General features: G+C 43.0%; 1 pseudogene; it reads right to left on the minus strand.

Moving 5' to 3' along the window:
- LOC110314444 overlaps positions 1-15,317 on the minus strand; it is a 90,102-nt pseudogene extending 74,785 nt beyond the window's left edge.
- Between the last annotated feature and the right edge of the window lie 522 nt (positions 15,318-15,839).

Raw genomic sequence — 15,839 nt, forward strand, 5'->3', positions numbered from 1 at the left:
GGAGAAGAAGAAGAAGAAGAAGAAGAAGAAGAAGAAGAAGAAGAAGAAGAAGAAGAAGAAGAAGAAGAAGAAGAAGAAGAAGAAGAAGAAGAAGAAGAGAAGAGGAAAGGAGGATAAGACACTAAGTTGAATGGATAAAAAAGCAGAGATGGATCTGAGAGGAGTGGAGGAAAATAGCAAATATGGTAAAAATTGATTGTATTAAATTCTCAAAGAACTAATAAAAATGAGAAAAATGTGAATCATGAGCTTAGGCATGATGGCACATGTCTGTAGTTCCAGTGCTTGGGAGACTGAGGCAGAGAGATTAAGAGTTCTGGACCAGTTAAAGCCTGGGCAAGGCCTTTTCTCAAAGAAAAAAGCAAAAGCGCTAACTGAACAAGGACCAAGTACTTATGTGATTAGAGGTTGCCTTCGGACTGATACAAAACTTGAATTAGCTATCTTTTGGATAAAGTTATGAATCTTGCAATGCGCTACTATATACCCCTGGCCTCTGTCCATATAGATATTGTAGGGGGAAAAAATCATTGTGCACCTTGGCTAAAATATTCCCCTTGTCCTTAAGTCTAGTAATCACACCTGGGGAAGAGTGTGGTTCCCTTTGGCAGGACAGCTCTCCGGCTGACCCATCCCCTTCTGTAATGTTCACAAGCCATCAGCTTGCTGACCAGGTCTAAACTTTTTTTTTGATTCATTTATTTAACCTTACCTGTGTGAGTATTTTGCCTATATGTATGTATGTGCTCTGTATGTGTGCCTGGTGCCTGTGGAAGACAGAAGTGGGCATCAGATCCCTCTGGAACATGGTGGTGAGCCATCATGTAGGTTCTGGGAACTGAACCTGGGTCCTCTGCAAGAACAAGTCAGCTTAAACCCTGAGCCAAGTCTCTAACCCAAATAGCTAATCAAATCTAAACATTGCTGAGCATAGCCATCTACCTTTTCAGTCAGTACTTTCTAGAGTCTGACTCCAGCTCCTTGATGCCTCTCCTCAAAAATCATTTCCAAAAGTGCTACAAATAGTATCTGCAAAATCTTTCTTTGAACACTATAGTATGGAATGTGGCTCTTCCTATAAATGTAAGGAGAGGCACCTGGTGGTTTGGAATGGGGTGGGAGGTGATGCCATGTGCTTCGTACAGTGCCTAGAACTAAGAAATTGTCAACCCCAAGAAAAGACGTCAAAGCTTAGGGAAACTGTACAGTCCTACTAAAGCTTCCAGAAGGAATAAGGCCAGATCACCATGCAAGATCATATATACTGCCTCTGCTTTTACTCCCTGTTTTCCAGTCAGCCCTGAATAACTTTATCTCAGTCCCCACAACTACCTTCCCCATATGCACTGTATGAGACATCCTCTAATTTTTGACTAGTATCATCATCCTTATTATCATCATTATTTTGCTTATTTCAAGACAGAGTCTCACTATGGAGCTCTGGCTATCCTGGACCTCCCTCTGTAGCCCAGGCTGGCCTCATATAGATCACAGTTTTCCACCTGCCTCCTGAGTGCTAGGATTACAGGTGTGTACCACGACACCCAACTGCTAATTTCTAATTCTGATGACATCAGTCAATAAACTATCTGGATGTCCCCAGTATCTCCGTTCCCATATCCTTTCTGTGGTCTTTCCCCAGCCACTGGGGGCTTTCAGCTTTAGAGTATGTTTAGAACCATGAAAACAATGCTATGCCAAAGCAGATGTCTATTGCTAGCACCCAACTATCAGAGACCCTGAGTCACCTCAGAAAAGATTTGGGTCTTTAACAATAATAGGCAAGACCACAACCCTGCAGCTCTGATAACACTCTGCTCTTTATATCTTTGGTGTTAGAATCAAGATACTTCAAGCAATGCGCCTCTGTCTCACTGTTTGGCAAACCAAAACCATACCTTTCATCCCCTACCCTTGTCGTCACCACTACCACCACCACCAAAATCAGTTAGCACACCTGCAAGAAAGATGACCTTGCAGCAAAATTCCTATTGATGGTGAACTCACCTGATGGCAGAGGCTCCCAACAGCAGTCCAATGATTCTGTGTATCTAAAAAGACCATCCTTAGGGGACTGGAAGGTTAGTGCAGAAGAAGGTAAGCATGGGATCCTGAACTCCGTACATAGTGCTATGAAAAACTAGAAAAAAATTAAAAATAAGGAAAGATATTGCTCAGAAAATGAGTTATATTTACCATAGATAAAGAGAGTCAGGGAGTTCAAAGCTATGAAAATAGATAAGTGACTTGAGTACATATAGCTCAATTCTTACATTTTAGCTAAACCTTCCTTAAAAATCAGTGGCTATATTTAATTTGAGGCTTTTGATTTGGGCAGTTTGGGTGGTGGTTTGGTTTGGTTTTGGTTTTTGAGAAAGAGCACCTGTGATCCCTGTATTCAGAAATCAGAGGCAGAAAGTTCACAAGGTCATGGCCAGCCTGGGCTACATAATGAGACTATTTCAAAATATATGTCTGGTGGGAATGGAAGGCAGATAAAAGAGGATGGAAAGACAACTATGGTCAGAAGATAGTGCAGGCGTGTATGAAACTGTCAAAGAATAGTTTAATAAAAATAAATTAATAAAAGTAGGACATGGTAGCACAATCTGTAATCCCAGCACTCAAGAAGTAGAAGCCTGGGGATCAGGAAATCAAGATCATATTTGCTACATAGTAAATTCAAGGCCAATATGAGCTATTATGAGACTATGTCTCACAAAACCAATACTAATATTAACAGCAATAATATCATATTATTAATATTAATAAAGTCTACCCAACTACTATGCAAGATAGGTATTTTTGTTCCACTTTATTTTATAGATGATGTAGCCAAAACTCAGGTAGTTGATATAACTCATCCAATATCTCATCTCTTGAAAGTGTTGTAAGTAGAATTTAAGTTGGACAGCCAGATGCTGAAGGCTGCTATATTCTTCCATACACCAAAGTAGCCACGATAATGTTGAAAGTTAGTAAATCAGGCACAGTGGTCACCTCAAAGTCCCTTCCTGCCACTGTCAAAGCAAAATATTATATTTAGGGCTTGTCATCACATGACCTCTTATAGCCAAATACAGACTGTTACCCTGCCGACCTGCAGCCTCTCCAGGGTAGTAGAGGCTTTTGCAGCCAAGTACAAGCCAGCTTCGGGCTCCAGACAGTTCCTGTTGCTATGGTGAAATACATCATTTCAAAGACAACAGACAAAAGCTACCACTGGAAGCAAAGAAAAGAAATACATTTTTTTGTTTGGTTTCGTTGGGTTCATTTCTGTTTGGAGATTTTTTTTTTTTTTTGAGACAGGTTTTCCCTACGTAGCCCAGGCTGGTCTCAGTCTCCTGTTGGCTGGGATTGCAGGTGTGTACTGAAACCTGGAAAAGGTAACTCTTTATAGAGGCATGACCGAGATTGGCTGAGGTGGTTTCTACTTACTTCAAACCTGTGCTGAGTGAGAGGGGCATGGTGAGTTGAAGCTGGCACTCCCTGGACTTTTATGCCATGAATGTGTTGTATGACCTTGGATACATCAATGCCTGATACTCAATCTTGCCTTTTACCATTTTTATGTGAACCAAAATCTTAGATAAATAGTGTCGCATTGATAGCTGGACTGTCATCTATAAACTAAATTTAGAAATGATGGTCAAAGTTACAGCTATGTGCAGATGCATACACACACACACACACACAGGGTTTTAAACAAACCCTGTCACTTGTGTAAGCACTAGACATTTACAGAACACATTTTCTTAAGGGCCAAATTTAGTGCTTTCTCTCTGCTCGCCAAGGCTAAGCCATGTGATCATTTTTCTTGTAATCTACATCCACTCACAAGAAGAATGTTGTTTTTCATGATGTCACCCAAATTATATTTGTTAAAGTGAGTGAGACTGGAAGCTGGGCCTGAGGAGCCTGCTTAATTGCATTATTGCAGTATATTAAGTTATCTCGGATACTCAAGTCTGCCTGGGATGAGAAGAAAATCTGCCAGTGTTTGGGTTTTATCCACCAGCACAGAGGGTGGTCTCAGTGTTTGCTGAGCAATGAGGTAGATATTTTTCTCAAGTGTTCGAATTCCTCCTGTTCAGCTTCCAAGCCTATTTTTCCACTGACCTCCCTCCTAGCCAAAGCTAGGCTTCACCTGGCCCTGGATCTTCCCAGCGGATGGTCCCCAGCTCCTCCAGGTTTCCCAGCTGTCTCTCAGCTCTGGCATTTTGCTCTGTAACTTTTGAAAGACAAGTGAAGAATGCAAAATTCTGAGTGCCACTGGAGGAAGTTAACTTCCCACAAATAGCTGGGTTTTTTTTTTTTCAGGCCCCTTGGCACGGGAGAGAGCAAACAGCATATGCAGAGGTTAAGACAATCAGTTGGATTAGGAAACCTAGCTTCTCATCCAGCTTCCACTCTCATCTAAGCAGCCTTCAGTCAGCCCTTTATACTATAGCACTTTCAAGATGCACCTATGAAAACAGGGATGAGGCTGTGGTGTAGCTCAGTGGTAAAGTCCTGGCTTAACATACATGAGGTCCAGGGTTCCATAACAAGCAATGTGTATGCTCATGCACATACACATGCACACACACACATCCCACATCCCACATATACCACACACACACACACACACACACACACACACACACACATTAAGAATAATAGTTGTTGTTGTTGTTGTCTTGTTGTGTTTAAATGATTCTTCTCTATACTTGGGCAGGTCCTGGCAGCATATTTCCAGGTACAGGAAATATCCCATAACAGGTAACTCAAGTGTGCACTGCAATTGACTATTGTAGTGACCAGTTAGTGCAGTATTAACACATTACCTCATAACCTAGTGGCAGAAGCTGAGTATGCCTGCACTTGAAAATTAAGGCAAAAAAAAAAAAAAAAAAAAACCCTGTGGATTCCAAGTCAGTCTGGGCAAGACATGGTCTCAAAGAAAGGAAAAATTAGCAGAAAACAACCAGTCTATAATGCTCACAAGCACTTAGGAAATGGGTGAGAAATTGGTCTGCCCTGCCTTGGGTCAACTCAAGTGGGTATAGGAATCCACTAGCCCTACAGGAGCTGAATGAATATCCTCACTCATTTGTGGGGCCGTCAGCACTGGCTGTCAGCAGGTTTCTCTCTCCCTCAGTGTGGCATCCCCTCCTCAGAGTGGCCAGACTCATGTCTTTCATATGTGGCACACAGACTTCCCAGAAGCAAGAGGATGGCCTCAATGCACAAGGGGTTTTCAAGCTTCTGTTTGTGTCACATTTGCTAATGTTTCAGTGGCCAAAGCAAGTTACTTAGCCAAGAGTCGTGGAGAAGGGAGGGAACCATTAAAGCAGGCAGATCCTAGGAGGCATGATTCATTAGGGACAATTACTTTAACGATCTACCACAGCTGTTTTTCAGAATTTAGCCAGACACATCCAATGGCTGGCACAATTGTCTGTTTATTTTCTCATCCTGTCTGGGTTACTCATGAAATTTATTCAAATGCCTTCCAAACACAATGCCTGGAGGAAATCCCAAGAGGGAAAAGGCCCCAAGGATAAAGTTTGGTCTATCTTTAGCCTGCTTATGCCACCAAACGCCAACAGAAAGGAAAGGGAAATTCCTTGCTAAGTGAAAGAAGCTAGTCTGCAAAAGCTGCCCTGTGTCATTCGCATCACCTGACATTCCAGAAAAGTCCAAACTATAGAGACAGTAAAAAGATATCTGTTGCCAGGGATCTTGGGACCGGAGACAAGGATGCATAGGCAGTGTATCTTTACAGCAGTGAAACTATTCTCTATTGTGCTGTGATGAACGACATGTGACCTCAGAGTCTCCAGCTGAACTGTGACCACAGAAGACACCCAACAAATGCTACTGAAGCAGAAGAATCACCCAGCCCAGAACTGCTCAGTCAGACCAATAGCATAAGAAAACAGTAAATTGATAGTTCAGCCCATCAAGTTTTGGTGTGAGTTTTCCAAACAACAATAAATTACTAAGGCAGGAAGTATTCCTTTAAAAGGGTAATAATAAAAATAAGAACAACCTCATTAAAATCTACACAATTGGTAGTATTTGACTAACACAGATTGTGTACCTTATCCAAAATACTTGGGACCAGTAGTGTTTTAAGGTTCTTTTTATTTGTCTGTATTGATTTTATAAAGAAAAGGTGTTTTGATATGTAATTTCCATACTGACAGATAATGTACTTTTATCACAGTCACTACCTGTATTTTATTTTCTTGTCCTCCCCATTTTTTTGAAACAGGGTCTCTGTCTGTAACCCAGGCTAGACTTTTAATCCCTGTGTACCTCAGGCTGGCCTCTGACTTGTGATCTTCCTTCATCAGCTTCTAGTGCCCTAGACTTACAATCATCTTCCTCCTTCAAACTCAGAAACCCCAACATCTCTTCTTCTTCTCCTCCTCCTCCTCCTCCTCCTCCTCCTTCTTCTTCTTCTTCTTCTTCTTCTTCTTCTTCTTCTTCTTCTTCTTCTTCTTCTTCTTCTTCTTCTTCTTCTTCTTCTTCTTCTTCTTCTTCTTCTCCTTCTCCTTCTCCTTCTCCTTCTCCTTCTCCTCCTCTTCCTTCTTCTCCTCCTTCTCCTCCTTCTCCTCTTTCTCCTTCTCCTTCTCCTCCTCCTCCTCCTCCTCATCCTCATCCTTTTCCCCCCCCTTTTCTCTCCCTTTTGCCTTCCTCCTTCCTTGCGATTTCACTGAGTCCAATGAAAAAAGCTGAGATAATCTTCCTATTTGGATTGTAAACAACTTTAGTTAGCTAGTTAGTTACTTCAGTGTTGAGAATAGAACCAGAGCCTGAGCATGCCTGGAAATTGCTCAGTCATTAAACTATATGCTCAACCCCCTCAACTTTAGTTACTTTATTGGCAACCTTAATTCTACCTGCAGCTTTAATTTCCCATTGCCATGTCCCCTAGAGATTAGAATGTGGACACCTCTAGGGATTCAGCAATAAGTACTCTGCCTACATAAGATTTAAGTGTTAGTCTTAGTTCTAACTTAGAAACTCAAGAAGGTGATAGTACCATTGATGATGGTGGATAAGATGAAAGGAAGCCATTTGTTTGAAAGACAATATATGACCAAATGGCAGTGGTCCTAGAGATGATGGTCTTGAGGGGTTGGATCCCAGGAGCCAAGTCATATATAAAGGGCATGACTTTGGGGAACTGTGTACCTGGTCATGAAGTCTGAAAGTCCTTTAGCGACTGATCCTGTGGAGGGGATCCTTCAAGGTAAAGAACAACACAAGGATGAGAAACTCCAGAAGGGTGAGCCTGCATCCCCTCTTCCCTAGGCTCAACAGGACTCTTCCTTTGGAGAACTGAAAGGATCAAGAGAGGGCCTAAAGAGGGTGCAAAAAACTCCAAAGGGGACCATTTAGACGGTCCCCTCAACCACATCTGTGGCCCAGATGTTCTGTGTAACCAGAGCACATGCCCACCCCAAAAAAAGCCTGCAGTATATGCTCCATGAGGTCTGTGGTCAACGTAAAAGTGTGGAGGAACCCATGCACATGGCAAACCAAGTTTGTTATTTATGTCACATCAAAGCCAAGGCCTCAACGAATTACTGCCCTCTGAGGTCATTTAATTATGATTAAGTGAACTAAGAACTAGTGTAAATGGCATTTTATACTCCAGTGAATTAAGGTATGAGATGTAGCTGAAGTGAATAAGATTTATGGCCCAAACTCATGCAACTTTACAGTAATTTCATGACACTTTTACTATGAGGCAAGCGGTGCCAGTTCTTGAAATAATTAAAAGTACATACCAGCTCCAAGGCTGGGCTCCAGATACTGCTGGGAAACCCGGAGACAGAATGAGGAGCAGGTTTCTTTGTGACTATTTTACTCTGGACAGCAGCAGCTGTTTCTTTTACCTGCAGAAAACATCTCAATTAGAGTGGGAGGCCTGACCCTGAGCAAGTCATGCTGACCCTAGAAGGTCAGGCCACACCACACATCTCCAAGATCCAGGTTCCTCCCCGAATGAGTCAGTCCCTCACCCAAATGAAAAATGCTTCTTAGATAATAGCTTAGCAAATCCCTAGGTTCATACATCATTGCTCTGTGGATCCCTTGATGCCCTTCAGATTGCCTTAGTTTATGTTACCATCCCTAGAAGGCAAGGAGTGGGTCCCAAGGGACTGGCAGGGTGGGTAAGATGTCACCCAGAATATACCCCACTTATCTCATTGCTCTTGTTCTCCATTGTCAGTCCCACACAGCTTCCTAAGGTGACTATGACAATTAGCATCTTCCTGACCTCTTCCTTTGCACTTCACCTCAGGAATCATAACCTTACCTTACCCACTCACTGAGGTGGGTCTCCTGAGGTCCCAGAGTCACCCAAGGAAGGGAATAATCACACTACAGTGAGCTTCCCTTCCAAATTACCTTTTAGCTTTGAAAATGAGTCTGTCATCACAACCACTGTGCATGTGAGAGAGAAGCAGAAAGTGAGCATGTGCCTATGGATGTGTTCAAGTGAACTTGGGAGTACACATATGTGTGCCTGAGTGTGTGCAGGTGTGTGCAGGTGCACCTGAGTATGCAGGGGCATTTGTGTAGAGAGGTCAACATTAAACCATAGGTGTTTTTTCTCAGGAGCCATCCACTTTGGTTCTGGGGATGGGGACTCTCACTAGGACTCAGCAATTGGCTATAAGACTTCATGACTTTTCTAAAGGACAGTTCAGCTCAAGTCACTTTCTGGACAAAGCCTTTCAGTGGCTCCCTTCCCAATCAGTGTTCCCTCAAGAGGTAACAAGTGTCTCCTAAAACTGATCCACTCAGCTCTGAGGCTGAGAACTGGGACATAGAAAAAGCAATCTTTCACCTTGTGAAAAAAAATTGGAATTAGGCCTTTCAAAATTTGGATGCCCCTCTAATCTAGTTAGCTCTTAAATAAACCTCTCTATCCTTTTCCCCTCTTTCTCCGTGCATGCCCATATATTGTACCAGTGCCAACAGAGGTCAGAAGATAGCTCCAGGTCTCCAGCATGACACTTACTCTTAACCTTTGAGCCAGCATGGAGAAATCTTCGATTATTTAAGAAGCAACTTGTGTAATTCAGATAGAGATGGTCTATGCACTACATTGTGGGAATTAGAGCCCATTCTAATTACATCAGAGCACATGCTCCAAATGCTCTCTTCTGTGTTTACTATTTGTTCCCTAATCCTGAGATTGGTGTCCATCATTCTGCAAGTTCTCCTCCAGGCCTAGACTTAACATCTCCCTTCCTCTGGAAGAGCTTCTCTTACTCCCAGAGCCAGGTAAATTGTCCCTCCTAGATTCTCCCGCATCCAGCTAGTGCTCCCATGAGCACAGATGTTTAAGTCAATCCTGTTCACCACTTCATCTTTAACATGTTCTATCACATAACTTAGTTCAAGGTAGCTATTCGGTAAACATTGGAATCATTATCTTCTCTTGAACTCAAGTCCCAAAGCAAAGCTAACTGCAGTTGGCACTTGAGATTTGGTTGTGATAACCTGTTAGCCACCGAACAATTGCGTCACCAACTTCTGACAAAGCCAGAACCCAATTTTCCCTGTTTCCCAGGCTCCCATGCACACTCCTGAGCTTTGCATCAAAGCTGCCACTGCTGCTGAGAGTTATGCCCTCTGAGGTTGGCACTCCTTGTCACTTCTAAGGTCCTAGAGGTACACTAAATGACCTTCTCTGTCATTCATCATGGTTTCGATTCACTAGTGTGATAACTTAGATCGACAAGATCTAGAAGCACCAAGCCAAGCCTCTAGGCAACCCCTATGAGGGATTATCTAGATTAGGATAGCCTCCTGGGGCAGCCCTATGAGAGTTTACCTTAACTAGATTAGTCAGGGGACAGGAACCCACCTAATTGGAGGCAGTACTCCATGGCCTTGAGTCCCAGACTACAGAAAAAGGAGAAAGCCAGCTGGACGCATACATTCATTGCTCTTTTCTTTACTGTGGACACAATTTCACCAGCTCCTTCAAGGTCCTGCCATCTTGCGTTCTCCAGCGTGATAGCCTACACCTTCAAACTGTGAGCCAAAATGTGTCTTTCCTTCCTTGTGGTGCTTTTGTTGGGTTATTTTATCACAGCAATGGGAAGAGTAGCCAAGTAAAATCAACCTCTTAACAATAGCTTTCACTGCCCCGTACACCTCAGACACACTTTTGTTTTTCTTTTTGTCTTTCCTTCTTATGGTCTAAGGACAGTATTTCACTCACCTAAATTACAAGATTGCAACACAATCCTCCATCCCTTTTCCTCCCTCTCTACTACAAGGGTACCAGTTTAGGACATTTCTATCTTTTCATATTGAAAGTACATCTTAGTCTTCAGCAAACAAAAACGCTTGACCGCCCTAAGTCTCTGCAGCTATATCTGGTTGTCCTGCCTCTCTCATACACATCAGTGGGGCCAATAGTGGGACCTTCAGCTGAGATTCCAAAACAAATGCACTGGGAATTTTTACCACACTATTATACCTTGAGTACTTCTGCAAGGTACCCTTGCTTTGATTCTCTTCTCTTCCCCCTTTCCTCTCCCTCTCCTGACCCTACACACTGATAGTTCTCCACACTCCCTCTTCACCTACCCTGGGCCTGTTAATCACTCCAGAATTGTCAGCTTGACTTCCAATCAGAATGTGTTTGTGAAGTTGTACATTTGAACTTGTTTAATTAAGATTAAAGTTACCATTTTAAAGCTTTTCACTATATTTAAAAAAATAGTTATAGTATTGTAAAATCACCATCAGCCACTAATTCTAGAACATTTCCATTGCACTAAAAAGAAAAATCAGTACCAGAGCAGAGATTTTGAGTTCCCCTCCTACTAAATAAGCCAATTCTTCAAAAGTGAGTATGTAAATACATAATCAGTGAAAAACATAAACTGATTTTTAAAAAAACAGATCCTTCGTTTCCAATTGTTTATCCAGTAAATGGAATGACATATACTTGATCCCCTTTACAACTAAAAAAGAAATCACATTTTAGAATAGAATAGCAAATATACCAATTGTCTACATTGAAATGCATCATACTGTTGCTGTGTGACGTCGGTTGTCTGTCACCCATCTATTCACCCCAGAAAGGAAGCCTAGATCAAAGTGACCATTGCATCAATATCCAATTTTGTGAACTTGTGAGTTCTTATTGTGGCTACTAACAGGAACATAGTTACTTACAAGGAGCAGAAATAACTCAAAAGCAGATCCGTCACCAAAAACCCTCCTCCAGATGCCTCTGGAGAACTGCACTTCTGAACTATCAGAAGCCTGGAGGGCTCCAGATTGCAGTTTGAACATCTTTCGTTCTGCAGTTTGGCTAGTCAGAATCTCCACATCCAACAACTCTAACTCTTTTACACTGTTGGTAGGGGCCTAAGAATCTTCCCAGAGTCTGTTCTTCTTGTACATGTGACCTTTTGCTTACCTACTGTCTACCAGATGAGGTTCCAGACCCTCCTGCCCCTCCCTGAGGCAAATGTTTCGATTTTGAGGAAATAGCAATTTGGGGAAAATGGGCCATTAAACAATATAAATAATATGCTCCATATATACACTGCCTTATGTGTTAGGAGAGCTTTTCACATACTCTCATTTGATAATGAACATAAAACCCTGAGACTCATGCAAGATGTCCTGGCTAGTCAAGAGTAGAGCCAACCCAGAGCTGCTTGCTTGATTCTCAGTCAAATACTTCTGGCCTCTGCATTGCTTCTATAGCTGAGCTGATTCTGCCAGTATTTATGGATTCTATCTTCCTTCTGATGAAAAGCTGACCTGTTTCTGATGGGACTCTACCTCCTGAACTTAGTTTTATTTGCCTATTCGAATTCCAAGCAGGCAATCAAACAACTGTGGATGACATCCAAAAGGAGTTATGGCCAAAGCTGACTGGTTAACTTGGCACCCCCCACCCAGAGGACAAGGGAACATACACCCAGGAGACTATACATCATTGAGAGAGGTCTGCCTCCCCCCTACCATACATTTCCCCTCCTTAGAGATCATCTAGACTAAAATAAACATCTTTGGATCTCCCCTCTATATTGACGTTTCCTTGCTCTCTCTAGAGCCAGAAGATCATATGGTGATAACGACATTAAATCCTCATGTCTGCACCAGGCTTTGTGATGTATAAAACATTTTCACTCTCCTGGCAGCTCTGGGACGCATATTAGCAGTATGTCCATTTAACAGACAAGGCAATTGAGAACCAGAAAGATAGTCAGGCATGCCTTTTGTCCCATAATTCATTGGTAGAAAAGCCAAAAGTAAAAATAAGTGATTTGTTGAGACTTCATGGTATATTTTTGGCTCCCATGAGGTCAAGACTGGATTAGAGGACCAGTGTCCTGGGACATGTAGTTTCTGCTGTGGTAGAACCCTTACAGACTGGACAATTTATAGCAGACAAAAATATATTAGTTCCACAAGATCAAGCCTATCAACATTCTGGAATGGAGAGGGAAGGTTCATATGCCCCTCCCTACTCCTAATTAGGAGCCTTTGACAGTTGATAGCTTCTGGCAGAGGGTTAGTCAGTTTTCTTTAAGGGTGTGGCTCCTGGTAGATTATCATTCTCCAGTGGATGACCCAGCACCAATGAATACACACCTGGCACAAACTGGATTCAGTGGGTTATAAAGTGGGGAGGGGGTAATGTAAGATGTGAAGAATTGGAAGTTAATCTAGGAAGATTTGAGGGGAAGAATAAGAGTGAATATAGACAAAATATATCTTTGAAATTCTCAAAGAATTAATACAAAGATCATATTTAAATAAACAAAATGTTTAAGTAGGGGCCCATGAAACTACTTTCAAGACCAAAATAATAAAGGAAGAAATATATAGACTCATGGTACTGGAGGCAGGGAAGTTCAAGACCGAGGGGAAGAATTCAGTGAGGGTCTTTTACAGCATTACTCTATAGAAGGTGTGGTGGCTTGAATAGGTGTGACCTCCATAGATGCATGTGATTGAAGGCTTGGCCATAGGAAGTGGCACTATTAGGAGGCATGGCCTTATTGGAGGAAGTGTGTCACTATGTAGGTGAGCCTTGAGGCCTTGTACTCAGGTTCCACTCAGTTTGGAAGAGTCTCCTCCTGGCTGCCTGCACACTGTCATGCTTCCTGCCATGATGATAATGGACTGAACCTCTGAAACTGTAAGCCAGCCCCAATTAAATGTTTTCTTTTATAAAAGTTGCCTCAGTCAAAGCAAGAGGGGTCAAACCCACTCTACAAGTCTACTCATGACAGTGGAGTCCTTATGACCCATACATCTCCCAAAGGAACACATCCCAATACCCTGACAATAGCAATTAGTCCCAACAAAAGATATAAGTAACTAAAACACCAGTCATAGCCTTCTTATGGAAGTAAGCTATGGACTGGCCCCAGGCCCTAGGGAAGTTGTATCTCTTAAAGCTCTCAGTCCCCAATTCTAAGGTTCCTAGTATGTAGATACTGCTTACCTAATACCACCTCTAGACTACAAATCAGGCCTTAATTGGACAGTTCTTCCTAGACACAATGGAAGGAGTAGACTAAGCAGTTTTCTAACTAGATTCTGAGCAGCACTTAGAGCCTCCCACTCCACCTTTAAGTGTGTCTGCTGTTTAACCAGGGGTCTTGACAACCACGAGTCTAATTTTTTGTTTGTTTGTTGCTGGTTTATAGAGCATAGGGGAGCCTCTCCAAGTTCCAAAGTCCTTACAAGTGGAGGTAGTCAGACTTGAAACCAATAACTGACTGGTTCTGTTGTTCACTTTATGATTTGAGGCCTGGTTCCAGCTCTGGATCTGGCTCTTGGCTGGCCTCTGTGAACACAGAGAAGGAAACTCGTTTTTCATCCTCTGTTTCCAAAGTCCAACCTAACTGTCTGCACGCAAATTCCATGACGGCGTTAGGCACTTTGGGCAGCAGCAGGTGGAAAGGTTTTCATTCCTGACTGGAATTCCTGGGCTGCGAAACAACGTCCCTCCTTCCCTTCTCACGGCAGTTCATAGGCCTCTGCTCTCTGACGGCCTTCACCGTTTCCTAAGCAGAGCAAACAGAATCCTAACTCAGCCACCCAGCAACATCTCCCTGAACTGCTGGCTGCTTACCTGACCTAGAAACCAGGACCTCCTAGAAAGTGATTCTTGGCTTAGCCATGCCAGGCAATGGCAAGATCTCTGAGCCAGAGATGAGCTATCCAAGATGCTACACTCACCTTTTCCTTACTTGAAGCCCAAGTTTGCTCATCTAGAAAACAAGAATGATGACTTCTCTGCCAGTCTCCATAGTTTTTCACAAGAAATGAAAAAAAAAAACTATCTAAAACCAAATGAAAGGGTGGTAGAGCACCTGCATAGTACACACACACACACACACACACACACACACACGCGCGCACGCATTGTCTTCCCAGGTCCCATCCAACACTCTGCTCCCTGAGTCTGAAGGTTATCTTGGTTGAGGCTAATGGGGGAGGCATGTAAAGAATGTGTGCAGGGGGGGTGGTTCTCCAGCAGGCAGGAGAACGGTCTGGGCATAAGTCCATATGTGTATGAGCAAGCACTGGAGTAGGAAGGATAGGGGTCCCAAGAGCACAGGACTAGAGTGTCCGGTGGGTGTGAATCCCATCCACGGACAAAGCAAAGCAGTGCTCAGCCTCAGCCAGGCTTCCTTTGTACCTGCTATTAACTCATTCCTGCAGCAAGAGTAGCCTTCCCTGTGGCATCTATAAAGATGAGACCCACTCCTTACATTCTGATCTTACTTAGTTCCAGTGTGTGAAGACATAGGTGGAACCCAGGCTCTGCCTTTCAATCGCATATGCCTGCATTGGCGAAAGGAGACACCCATAGACTTGAAGAAATGACTTGTGAGTCAAGACAAGTTTGAGTTGAGCTGTCTAAAGGACACCTAGGTAGAAGTGGATGTGAGGGTCAAGACCAAGGTCAGGGCCTGGAGATGTAGCTCGGTGGTACAACAATCACCTGGCATGTATGAGGAACTAACTGTATTAGGTACTTTTCTGCCGCTTTAACAAAGCAATCTGAGGGAAAACAGACTTAGCTTGGCTTCTAGTTTAAGAGGTAAGTATGGTCCATTGTGGATGGGAACCAATGGCAGGCCTCCACCAACAGGAGCACATAGCTAGGATGTCTCACATTTGGGCAGACTACAGCTGCTGCTCCTCAGGCTCTTCTGCTCCTTTTCCCACTTCCATCCAGCCTGGGCATGCAGCTCGTGCTGAGGGTAGGCCTTTCCATCGTAGTTAAACCTCTCCAGAAATAGCCTCACAGACATGCCCAGGGGTGTGTCTCCTAGGTGATTCCAAGTTCACTAAAGCTGACAGTAAAGATGAACCACTAAGCACCAAATAACTTTCTCTACCCCTCACCCTGCCAGACAATCAGTCACTTGGGCTTGGAAACATACATTCTTCTTGTGAACCAAACGACCTTTGTCATCTGTCTTCACTGTATTCTGGTTAGGAACACATGGAGAAAGGACACTTTTAAAAGGCTGTCTCAAAAACTATTTTAATGATTTATGAACTGAATTATTTCCTAAGTTTTGTAAAAAAAACAAAAATATTAGAAACCTTCTGTCTTACATAAGCATATACTGCCCAGTTAAATACCTGAGAGTGTTAACAGGCATAGTAACTTGCTTATGCCTCGGGAAGCTGAGACTGAAGGACCATTTGCATGCAAAAGACCAGCCTGGGCAACATAGCAAACCATTGTCTTTAAAAAAAAAAGGAAAAGAAAAGAGAAGAGGAGAGGAGAGGAGAAGAAGGAGGAGGAGGAGGAGGAGGAGGAGGAG

Source organism: Mus pahari, chromosome X (assembly GCF_900095145.1).
Source record: "Mus pahari chromosome X, PAHARI_EIJ_v1.1, whole genome shotgun sequence".
Lineage (NCBI taxonomy): Eukaryota > Metazoa > Chordata > Mammalia > Rodentia > Muridae > Mus > Mus pahari.